Source organism: Trichechus manatus, unplaced genomic scaffold, assembly GCF_000243295.1.
Source record: "Trichechus manatus latirostris isolate Lorelei unplaced genomic scaffold, TriManLat1.0 scaffold00008, whole genome shotgun sequence".
Lineage (NCBI taxonomy): Eukaryota > Metazoa > Chordata > Mammalia > Sirenia > Trichechidae > Trichechus > Trichechus manatus.
In genome coordinates, this window is record NW_004443944.1 from 31,472,106 (window position 1) to 31,484,662 (window position 12,557).

The 12,557-nt window shown below is 49.5% G+C and overlaps 1 protein-coding gene across 1 annotated transcript in view; it reads left to right on the forward strand.

The window, feature by feature from the left end:
• The window catches only part of NOL4L (nucleolar protein 4 like), an 83,297-nt gene that overhangs the window by 35,798 nt on the left and 34,942 nt on the right, over nt 1–12,557 (forward strand). The window lies entirely within an intron of this gene.

Genomic DNA, 12,557 nt, shown 5'->3' on the forward strand with positions numbered 1-12,557 from the left:
AGAATCTGGGGGCTGTAGGCAGCCCTGGTGGTGCAGTGGTTAAAATAATTGACTGCTAACTAAAAGGTCAGTGGTTTGAAACCACCAGCAGCTCCTCAGGAGAAAGATGTGGCAGTCTGCTTCCGTAGGGATTTACAGCCTTAAACCCTGTGGGGTTTATAGCCTTGAACCCTGTGGGGTTGCTATGAGTTGGAACCGACTCGACAGCAGTGAGTTTAGGTATCGATAACCCAGATTTTCCCATTCCCCTAAAGACAGTGTCTAGCAAACTAGGGCATTTCTAAATTTGAGAGGGAAAGTGTCCTTGGAAACCTCTTTTTTGAGAGGACAAAGGGGATTGACAAGCTCATTGTCAAAACTCTTTGTTAGAGGGTACTGTTTTGGTGATCAGTCTATATTATTGGGCACCCTCGGGTGCTTTCTAGAAACTGGCTGCCGTTTCAGATACTCAGAGAAAAGGAGCACTTCCACTCTTCTGCCAGGGTAGCCTGGGTTCAGAGAGGTCTGCTTCTCTTCATCCCTCCAGCTTCTCCGAGGCTGTGTATGTGAGAAGCGGAAAACAAGCAACATCCTGTCTCCGTCTGAGAAGCAGCTGCCTGATGGGGTGGGAGATACCCCAACCTGAACGGCTCATTGTCCCTGGCAGCTCCTAAAGGCTCAGTCTCGTTCTGCGTGCAGATGCCCACCCCCCACAAGTGAAGGTGGCCTTTCAACTTCATTATCCAGGAAAAAATGCACGCAGTGCCCATAATTTACTGGTGCAGGCAGGAGCGCTGCTTGGTGCCTCGAGAAGTCCTGTGTGCGGGGCTGGCCTGGGGATGCTTTATCTGTGTCGAGGGAAAAACAGGAGCAGGGTCAAGAGCCACTACCTAGGCCTCCATAAACGAAGCAGGCGGCAGGGGCTCTGTCTCCTCAGAGCTCTGGCTGTAAACCGCTCCTGCAAAGCACCCTGGGTAGCCGCCCGCCCGGCTCTGTCTCTGAGGACAAGAGAAATCCAACAGGAAAGGAGGTGTCTTTCCCGGGCTGGGCCAGGAAGAGGTGGCTCCCAACACCCAGATGGTCTCTGAACCAGCAGCCAACCTCGTGACCCTGACTCCGGCCTGGTCTGACTGAGACCCAGAGAGGACTTGTTTTGTGGCTTAGTCCTGAGGTTTTTCTTTTTTTGTCCTTTTTTCTTTGCAGCTGAACTTCTACTCCAGTTTTCCTAGTGCCCCTTTCATCCAGAGCGAGTGGGATCTTTTGGGCAGGGCCCTTTCTCTAGTTCCCACTATTCATTTGTTTTGAGGGCAGGACCCCCCTGGTGGCTTCATGGAGCCTTCCCCTTAAAGTGTTGAAATATAGGCCATCGGGCTGGTGCTGAGCACGTAGTGCTTAGGCCTTTACGTGGGTTCTTGACTCATGCAGCCTGTTGCTGGCCTGATGGGTCCTTCTCACATGGGGCCCAGGCCTTGGCTGCAGGCCTCCCTGTCCTGCTGGCCTAGCTCAGGTATCAGAGGTCCCTGCAGCCCACAGATTTTGTGAGGGGCAGGCCTGAGCCCCCCCATAGCCAGCAGCAGCTCCAGGAGACCTGACTCCACTTGGGGTGGGGTGGGTCTGGCTTTGTAACCAGACCTGAAGGATGCAGGAGGGTTTCAGACACTTTAACAGCTGATGTCTGAAGATCAATTAGAGATAATGGCTTTGGGTGGACACAAAGAAGCATGGCAAGCTTTTTCCCGGTTGTGATTGTGTTTACCTCATTAACGGGCCTTTTTGGTTTTTTTTTTTTTTTGGTGGATGGGTGGGAGGGTACAGTACTGCACTGTGAATTTTGTGCTGGCGGCTTTGTTTTGCTCAGGGTGACTGGACGTGGGCCCCTGGCAGGCCCTGGCACTGCCCCCCACCCCCATTCAGACCAAGGAAGCAGAGGCCCACAGCTTCTGCTCACCGCCCACCAGATCCTCGCCCTCCCTGCGATCCTGCATTTGTTTAAAGAAATTTCCTCATTCGTTCATTCAAAAGTCATTTATTAAGTTCCTACTATGTGCTGAATGCTATTCTGAGCACTGAAGACACAACAGCAAACAAAACAGACAAGGCATCCACCCCCGGGGAGTGCACAGCCTCGTGGGGGAGACAGTAAACAAGTTGCTCAGAAAAATATATTCAAAAGAAAGAAATTTGGGACAGAGAAGTAGCACAGGGGAAGAGAACAGACTGCACCTCTGGGCGAGAAGAGGTGACATCTGAGCTGAGACCTGAATGATGAGAAGGGACCAACCAGTCCTGGGGAGATGAAGAGGAAGGACTGTCCAGGTGGAGGAGACAGCAAGTGCAAAGGTCCTGTGGTTAGAGCAGCAAAGGGGCCAGGGCCAAGGGAGCGAGGCTGGAGATAAGCCCGAGCAGTCTGCAGAGGACAGGCGTTTGTAGTGCGCAGTGCCGAAATCTCGTGGTGCACCTCCCTCTGCCAAAGGAGAACAGTGTTTAGCTGGAGACAATGGCCAGTGGAGACAAGCATTGGAGAGGGAGTCAAGCGACTTTGGTTCTAGGTATGGTCCTGCCCCTGACTAGCCGTCCAACTTTCACTTCTCCATGCTGCAGCTTCCCTGTGAGTGGAGCAGCAGGTTTGGGCCAGACTTCAGCAGTTTTCAGAGTTTGCTTTTTGACAGAGGAACCCCTTCCTTCACGGAAAGCTCCTCTGGGGAGGAAGTCCAGTGTGTCAAGGTTGAGCAGCAGACAGGCATGTTGCTGGCAAAGCTGAGGAGGAGGCCAGAGCTCTGCTCACCTTCCTCCCCAAGGGTAGCCCCCTGCTACCCTTCTGAGCTTTGGGCTGGGGTGCTGAAGATGTCAGGGGGTGGGGCTCCGTCCAGTGTGACCGCAGGCAGCCTGCCTGCCCACCCCTCTTTCCTGCAGTTTCTTCCTTGATAGAAATGAGTAACAGATCCGGTGCCTTACCAGCCCACCTGGCTGTTCTAAGGCTTGAATGAGATGTTTGGAATGACTCTGAGCCCCTCAAGGAAAAGTAGACTAGAAACAGAAGGTAGTCTAACTGGAGCACTTCTGTAGCTCCGGAAGTGCCCAGGTACACCTATGCAGTAGCCTTGACACTTTTCCCTCCTGCAGAGTCCATAGACCAGAAATAAATGCTCATCTGCCCCTCCCCAAGCACCACAAGTATGCACAGCAGGTGCCTGGACACAGCCCCTTGCCTCACATCTCTTGAAGGAGTCCACACCCTAGAGAAGAGGCAGTTCCTTGTTGTCTGGTCCATCCAAAGCAGGAGACCTGTGAATCAGTCAGGAATGCTTTTGACTGCAAGCACAAAAAACCCGGATGACTGTATAGCAAAACAAAAGCGTTATTTTACTCCTAAAACAACAAGAACATAGGAGCTGCTATTGGTGCTAATGTCTGCAGTGTCTGACGTTAATATCTGGTGTATCTATGATATTCTTGACCTTTTCCTCATGGTTGCAAGTTGGCTGTTATTGCTCCGTCCCTCTCATACACATTCAAGGCAAGAAGAAGATGGGAACAGGTGGTGCAAGCCTAGCCTAGTCTAGCAAAGCAAAAACTTTCCCAGGAAAGTTGCCAGCAGACTTTTGTTGACATCTCATTGACCAGGACAGGGTCATATGGCACTGCCAGCTGCAGGGGAGGCTGGGAAAGAAAGGATTTTGTTTTTCCACCCTCTGTAGTTGAGAAAGGCAAGGGAGAACTGTTGAGTTTGGGAATCAGGTAAGGTAATTCACTGTATCTGCCACAGTCTGTGTGCTATCAGCTGAGCTTGGCAGTGCTTTTGGACGTTAAGATGCCAAAGGCTAAGGCAGGGGAAAATAATAGTACAGAAAGGAAAAAGAGGGAAAGTGGGTTGAAAGAAGAGAGAAGAGGCAAGGAGGGGAGCAGAGCAGGAACTAACATTTGTTGAGGGCTTCTGTGTGCCAGATACCCCACAGACATGGAATTTAATTCCTCACAACTTGGGGAAACTGAGGCTCAGAGCCTTTAAGTAAGTTCCCAAAAGTATACAGTTAGTGAGAAGGAGAGCCCTGGTCCCTCCAATATTAATGCAGTTATTTACCAAGGGGGGAGAAGGGACAAAGAAAGTGATAGGGTAGGGACAGGCCAATGCCATCAGCTTCCCAAGGGCATGCCTGGTCTGTTTAATGTACCACCATGTCCCTGCACCTGGGTCAGTCCCTGGCACATAGTTGGGGCTCAATAAACGTTGACTGATGAGTGTATTATCAATTACTTATTCATTCATATTGTTGTCATTATCCTTAACTGTAACTAAGGCTTGGGCAGTTGCTCTGTACTGGGCACCAGTCCAGCTCTCTTCATTTAAGCCTCATTTAAACCTCATGGCAGCCTTCAGAAACAAGTCCCTGTTGTCCTGCCCATTTTAGAGATTTGAAAACTAAGGCTTGGAAAGGTTAAGTCACCTGCTTCCCTGCTCTGCCTCTTTCTTCCCTTGGATTCTGACCTTCAAACACATGAATCCAGGCTCCAGAAAGGTCTCCTTGCAGCCACTCTGGCCCCAGAAACTTTGACCACGCCCCCCAACTCTGCCTTCCAGGCTCTGCCAGGAAGGGACTTAGGGCAGAAATGAGAAACGCTGCCTGCCCCCTTCTCTTGCTAACCGGCCCCCAAGGGCAAGTCAGTGTCCTGCAGTCTGCAGAGAGGCCCTCACCCAGGCTTCCACAGCCCTCCCTCTCCTCCTGTCACCTGCCAGGAAGCCAGCTAGAGTTTTATCCCGTGCGACTTCCCCAGCCCAGCCTCCATCAGGAGTGGCATTGAGAAGCCCTGGGGTCCAGCCAAAGGCTGGAACGCTTTCCAGCAGCCACAGCCTGTTCCCAGGTCGCAGTCCAGGGGAAACCTCCGGCTGCACCCGGGCTGGCTTGCTCTGCTGGAGCTCATGGAGCACAGCACTATGCAGTCTGGCTCAGTGGGCCCACGCCATGCGCTCCAGCCCAGCCACTAGCTTCTAGCTCAGCGACCTTGGGCATGTCCCTGGCCTCTCTGAGCACTAGTTTCCTTGCTACTGGGTGACTGGGTGAGTCACTAAAGTGACTCCCAGAGCTCCAAGTGTTCATGTGCAAAATGGTGATTAATATCAACCTCGTGTGGCTGATTAAATAAGATAACATACACATACCACCCGGCACAGGCGCCAGGCAGAGAGTGGGTTGCGGTACTTGATTACGAGTTCCAGGCTGCTCAGCCATGGTAACTGGCCCTGGCTTTTTTTTTGTTTTTCTTTTTCAGAATTTTTATTGAAGTGTAACACACATACAGAAAAGAGCACCTATCATTTAAATAGACAGTTCAGTAAATTTTCACAAATTAAATATACCTCCTGTGATCAGCACCCAGATTAAGAAACCAAACATTGCCAGCATCCCAAAGACCCCTGTGCCCCCTTCCAATCACCACCCCCCAACAAGTGTGAGCACTCCCCTGACTTCTAATAGCACAGATTGGTTTTGCCTGTTCTAGAACTTTATGGAAATGGAATTGTACAGTGCCTGCTCTTTTGTGTCTAGTGTCATCTGTATTGTGTGTATGAGTTGTTTGTTCGTTTTTATTGCCGAGTAGTATCCCATTGTATGAGCCCTCGTGGTATAGTGGTTAAGAGCACAACCTGCTAACCAGATGGTCAGCAGTTCCTATGGAGCAGTTCTGCTCTGTCCTATGGGTCACTATGAGTCAGAATCAACTCAACAGCAGCAGTTTTGGTTTTTGTTTTCTTTTTAATACCATCGTGTAGATGGACCACAATTTAGCCAGCCTTCATTCACGGACATTTGGGTAGTTTCCAGTTTGGAGTGATTGTGAATAGTGCTGCTGTGACCATTCTAGCACGTGTCCTGTAGGGAACAGTTGTACTCATTTTTGTTGCGTGTACACTTAGGAGTGGAATTGCTGGGTGGTGGCTAGCCTCGGTTTTTTGGCTCAGCCTCTCCAAAGGAGCTAGGAAAGAAGAAAGGCGAAGAGGCAGGTGCTCACTCTGGTGGGAGTTACACAGTGTGGTGTATGTGCAGGGCGGTGCACTTAATTCAGAGCTCTGTCTCAGGGCTGCACTGGGCAGTGGGCAGGATGGGGTCCTGGGTGGTGCAACTGAATCCACCAGGTGCTCCTTGGAAACCCTATGGGGTCATTCTGCTCTGTCCCATAGCGTCGCTATGAGTCGGAATCAACTTGACGGCAACGGGTTTGGTTTTTGGTTTTACTATGTATGGGATGCCATGGAGGACTCTGCAGTCTCTGAACCTGTCCCAGCCTCTGAGCACTCACGGTCCAATTGGGGAAATGAGGTATAATGCAGGAAATGGGAAGTGCTAAAAAACCAAACCAAACCAAACCTATTGCCATCAAGTCAGTTTTGACTCATGACGACCCCACGTGTTACAGAGTAGAACTTGCTTCACAGGGTTTTCTTGGCTGTAATCTTTACAGAAGCAACTAGCCAGCCAGGACTTCTGCAGTGCTGCTGGGTGAGTTCGAACCACCAACCTTTAGGTTAGTAGTAGAGCGCAAAATGCTACCCAGGGACCTCTACAAGACCATTTAATGACAGAAGACTGACAGACCTGCCACCAGACAGTGGTGTCAGTTAAGGGCCAGCTGGGTGGTCTGTGAGCTTGGTGCTCTGAGTTCAGAGGGGCCTACATTTGGTGGGGTGGAGAGTGTCTTCGTTGACAGCCCAAGGCACCTTTCCACTTTCCACGCATCTTTCAATGCTCAACTTAAATGTCACCTCCTCAGTGGAGCCCCCCAGGATCTGCTACATTTCTGAAAAGGAGAGTAATGAAATTGTAGTTTTTACTTTTTGTTGTGGTTGTTAGGAAAATGTATTTCAGCAAGTCAGGTTCTTTTAGTTATAGTCATACTGGGAAATTTATCTAAATAGAAATTTATCTAAAATGAGAAAGCAGTATTGGACTATTTCTCCTAGATTTCAGCGAAGGTGTCAAAGTGACTATGATTTTTGCAGCCAGTTCTGCAAAAATCGGCTAATGCAAAGAATAAATGGATACGCCAGTAGAGGTTAGCAGGGGCTGGGGGAGGGAGAAATGGGAAGTCATTGCTTAATGGGTATACAGTTTCTGTTTGGAGTGATGAAAAAATTTTGGAAATAGGTAGTGGTGATGGTTACACAACACTGTGAATGTACTTGCCACTGAATTGAACACTTAAAAATGGTTAGAATGTCAAATTCTGTTATATATATTTTGCCACAGTTAGGAAAAAGAAAAAAGAAAAAGAAATGGATAAGCCAAGAGGAAGTATTTTGAATTCATGCATGTATGAAACCCTTGGTGCTTCTATCTATGCTCTTCCTTCTGCCAGGACACACTCCTCACTGTCCACCTGTCACATTCTTCCTCACCTTCTTTGGTTCAGAGTAGATGTCACCTCTTCCAGGAAGCCCTCCTCCAGCCTCTCAGGCAGAAACGTCCTTCCTTCCTCCATAATTGTGCTGGACCCAAAGCACACCTCTGCTGTAGCACTGATTTAATTGTCTTTATTATGGTAGGGGCAGAGATCATAGGGGGTAGGGGTGGGTACTAGCCCTACCAGCTAATAAAACATATTTTTAAAGATATACTATTGGGTTAGGAATAGACAGATCAATGGAACAGTTTCAAAAATAGGAAATTAGTGTATTACAAAATGGCATTTCAAATCAGTGGACAGCAACAAGTTATTTAAAACATGGTATTGGGACAGCTTGTGTGGCCATTTGGAAAAAAATAAGCTAGACCCCTACCTCACTACTTATATACAGATAAATTACAGATGGAATAAAGATTTAAATAAATGAAACTATAAATGTTCTAGAAGAAAATATGGATGAATTACGTTTGTAATCTTAGAGTGGAAAAAAACTTTGTTTTGACCTGAAACCCTAAAGCCCTAAAGGAAAATTTAATTAGATGATATAAAAATATTACAATTCCATATGGCAAAAAAAATCTCATCATAAGCAAAATTAAAAAACAACAAAAGGAAAACATATTTGCAAAATATATGACAAAAGATCAATTTCCAAAGCATTCCTACAAAAAAAAATCCATAATAGAACAGGTTGTTCTAAAAAAAAAGAAGTGATCAATAAACACATGATCCACATAAATTTACACTCACATTCCTAGATGAAGACAGACACCATTTTTTACCTCTCAGATAAAGATTTTAAAAAGATTGCTAATCCTAAGCTCTGGCAAGTGTGCAATGAAAGAACTGCCAGATATTGCCGGTGGCAGAATCAACTGGTAGTGTAGAGGATTTGTAGAGAGGGAGATTTTGTGAAAATTGAGTCTTGATGATGGTGATAAAAGCCACCACTTACCAAGTCCTCCCTCTGGGGGAAGATTGAGGTGTCTTTTATGACCTAGCCTCAGACGGCACACACCCTCATTTCCACAATACTCCATTGGTTACAGAATTATCCTGGTTTACAATACCTTGTTGGTTACACAACCCTATTCATTGTGACGGGACAAGACTAGGATGTGACACCAGGAGGCGAGGCTCATCAAGGGTCACCTTGGAGGCTAGCTGCCACAGTTTCTAATTTCAAAGGGGGAAATGTGGTTCCAAATACAATGTTAAACACAGTATCTCATAGAGGAGGAAACCGAGGCTTAGAGAGGTTTCAGTATTGTGCCTGTGGTCTCCTGACTAGTGTCAGAGCCAAAATTTGAACCGGGTTTGATTTGACTACACTCTTTATATTCGACCTCCTTACTAGTCTCTTCACTGCCACTTTTGCTCCCTTATAAAATCACCTGCCTGGATCTAAAAGGATGGAGTAAAATCCACACACCTCACCATGGTCCACCAGGCTTTGCATATTTGGCCCTGCGTGTCCTTCCACCCTCACCTGCTCCAATCCTCCCTTGGCCCACTGTGCTCTAGCCATGCTGGTCACCTTTCAGTTCCTCAGGACCTTTGCACCAGCTGTTCCCTCTGCCTGGAAAATTGTGCCCCCAGGTGTTCACCTATCTGTCAGCTTCCACCATCCCGGGATCAGGACATGTTGGCTTACTCCTGGGAGGGCCCTTCTTTAAACACTCACCTCAGAGCGCACCCTTGTCTCCACCCCCAGCCCATCTTTACCTCCAGCTCCCATCTGCACCCTGGTGCCTGTCTCCACCCTACCCCATGTCTACACCTCACTCTTTGCTGCTGGTATCCAATCAAGATCCAGGAAACCATGGTAGTGTAGTGGTTAAATGCTACAGCTCCTAACCAAAGGGTCCATAGTTCAAACCCACCAGGCACTCCTTGGAAACTATGGGGCAGTGCTACCCTGTCCTATAGGGTTACTATGAGTCAAAATTAACTTAATGGCAATGGGGTTGGGTTTTTTTTTTTAATCAAGATCCACACATTGCATTTAGTTGGTATTTCTCTTCAGTCTCCTAATTTAATACAGTCAAAGGTATAGCAGTGAGTTTTTTGACGAGTCCAGGACAATTGTGTTGTGAAAGTCTCTCATTCTGGATTTCTTGTCTGGCTGTTTCCTCATGATCAAATTCAGGGTAAGCATTTTTGGGGAGAGCATGGCATGGGGGGAAGGACATGACCCAGGTGCTGATGCGTTTCCCCTTCGCCTTTCTGGGCACATTAAATCAGGAGGCCCCACTTTGTGGGCTGCTGGATTTGATTGCTTGGTTGGGGGTGTCTGCTAGATCTCTCCATTGTACAGGTACATGTTCCCCTCTGTCATTAATAAGTAATTTGTGGGGGTAAATGGGTTTTTAAATGGTTTGAGATGCTTAAACGGCATCTGCTCTGGTCTCACTTAGATCCTGTTATTCCTAATAATAGCCAACTCCTGATTCCTGTGGTTAAGACCCTACTTGGGGAGCATGCTCATTTATACAGGAAGCTGTCTGGAGGGGCTTGCTGCTTAAGATGCTCCATAGATCATATGCCTTGCTAGTCATCTGTTTATAAAAGCACAACTGTTTACAGAACCTGGAGGTGACATTAGGTAGTGCTATCCCCATTAGCAGACAGGGGCAGGAGAGGGGACACATGAATGAGAGAATTAGTGGCCAAGAAACCAGGTCACCCAATTCCTTGTTGGGACCAGTGTTGTGGCCACTTTAAGGATCAAGAGACTGGTCCAGATGCACAAGGACACCGAAAGCAACCTGCCCAAGGTTACTCAGGAGTGGCAGCTCCTGCAGGGATAAGGATCTGGGAGATTTCTGCGGGCTTCAGCAGTGCAGCTAAGCAGCCAGATTTCTCCAGGGCTCCTAACTGCTTGCTGTGTGTTGTGTGGGGCTGGGTCTGTTTTATCTCAGGAATGGTAAATGAGTTCACATTTCATGCCTACAGAAAATCACTGCTCTGCCCTTCTGGGCGGTACTAGCTCTCTTTTATTAGCCAGAGAGGAGGTGGGTTATCTGGGTTCAATTCTACCTTTGAACTTCAGTTGGATTTGGCTTTATATTTCAAGCCCAGATGTCTACCACCACTGTGAAATAGTGATGCAGGCCAGGAGGAGCCAAAGGTCTCTAGAAATGTAGTGGAAAGAAATGGGACACCCTGGGCCTGGATGATCTCATTTTCAGAGTGAGGAAGGACAGTTCCCATGCTGGAAACGCCCACCTCACTTCCCCCACCCCCACCCAAGAACTGAAGAGTCGTGGCTACTCATTTGTTTTAAAAATCCTGATTGTGCATCAGCATGTGTGGACGTTCAGATAATGAAGTCTCAGGACTGTCCCGGTCCACTGAGGATGGGAAGTGAAGCTCTAATAGAGAAAGCTGGGAGAAGCAGTGGTTTGAAGACACATTTGATTTCAGGAATAAAGGTGCTAATGAGTCACGTGTTTAAACCCTGTTTTATAAGGAAAGTGTGAGTTTTATATTGATGGTAATTTCTTTAGCTTGTGGTGAAGGAAGTCTGTGTGGTTAATTTGCTGTGTTGTCATCGTTTTTTCTCATGGATGAATACTGAGCGCGCTGGTGTATTTCCAACTCTCACCTCTAGAGGGAGCCTTGTTTACCTCGGATTGTTCACAATGCCAAGCTTTCAGAGGAAGAAAGAAAAAGGCTTTTTACAGTAAAAAGTTGGAGGGTTAAAGGCAGTCTGTTTCAAAATTGCAAACAATCGCGGTGGCTGTCTCGTTTTCTCTTCTCTGCTGGTTCCACTGTGAATGAGTTGTAGCGTAGTGAAGTCAGCAGAAATTGCTTTCCTCTTCTCATGCGAGCAGAGGAACCAGGAGGTGGGATCGTTATTGTTTTTATTTTGGCCATCTCCCCACAGAATTCCACGAGGGTAGCCTCCCATCCCTGTTAGAGCATAAGCTTCTTCTGAGGCTGATCTGTCGTGACAGAGGGTGTGGGCTGGGGCGGAGGCATGTGCCCCCTTTTCCAGACTCATCTTCCCTGTAGGGGTCTAATTTGCTGTTTGGGGACAAGCGTGTTACGTTTCAGGCTGAATCTGAGGTCCAGGGTTCCCCACCCTGCGACGCCCCATCCCGTCCTCTCCTGCAACCCACGCGGACTATTGAAAACTGTCTGAAGGACGGCGTTCTGATCCTCGTGGGTCTTCCCCCTCCCCCGATGCTCTCTCCGCGGACAGTGCGCGCCGGGTCTGGGATAGAGCATCATTCCTGATATTAGCCCCTTACTGTACAACTGCGGCTTGCGCGCCGTAAGCAGCCGGCACACGGTGTGGTCTAGAGGAGCACAATGACCGGCGACCGGGGTGGGGGGAGGGGAGGGAGGTGGGAAGGGAGCCGGGAGCCGACAAGCGCTCGGGATCGCCGAAATGTTTGGGTCGAACAGGTGAGCGCAGCCCCGACGCTTCGGCGCCCGCCGCGGGGGAGGAGGGGAGCAAGGGAGGGTGTAAACTAAGTGGTGGGAAAGAGACAAAGGAAGAGTGAAGAGGCGAGACGATGCGGAATGGAGTGAGGGGGAGGGGAGCGGGCAGCGGGTGGGCAGCGCGCCGAGGAGCCGGAGCTTGAACTTGATCAAGAAAACGGGGGCCCTGAGGCGGGGAGGTGGGGGGGGAGCCGGCACAGAGCCGGCCACGTGCCTGGCTTTCCCAGCCCAGGGTGTCGCTCCGACCGCTCGGGGGCCGATCCCTCTGCCCCGGCAGCCCCGCCCAGTTAGGATCCGCACCCCGAGGAACCGGGAGAAGCGCTGGGGGCAAGAGCTGCCCAGAGGCCCGAGGGCGCCGAGAGTTCCTGATGGTGCCAGAGTCACTTTCTTTGGTCCAAGTCTCCCTCTCCTGGCCTGAACACAGAGGGCCCGCAGGGTGCCCCCCCTCGCCCCCGGACCTGAAGATCGCGGCCACCGCAAGCAAGAGCTGGGCACCGACCCCACCGCCTCCTTTCCTGGGCACAGCCCCCCGCAAGGCTCTGACTCGAAGCGCTTCCCCCTTAAGAGCGCTGTCCCCCCGGACCGCACGGCAGCGCGTCCTGCGCGCCCTCATCCCCCCTACCTGGCCCAGCGCCCCCTCCCTCCTTCTCCTCCCCTCCCCCTCTTTTCTCCTCTCTCTGGGCGCCTCCTTTCCCTCTCTCCCCCTCCCCCCGTGCCCACTCCTCCCT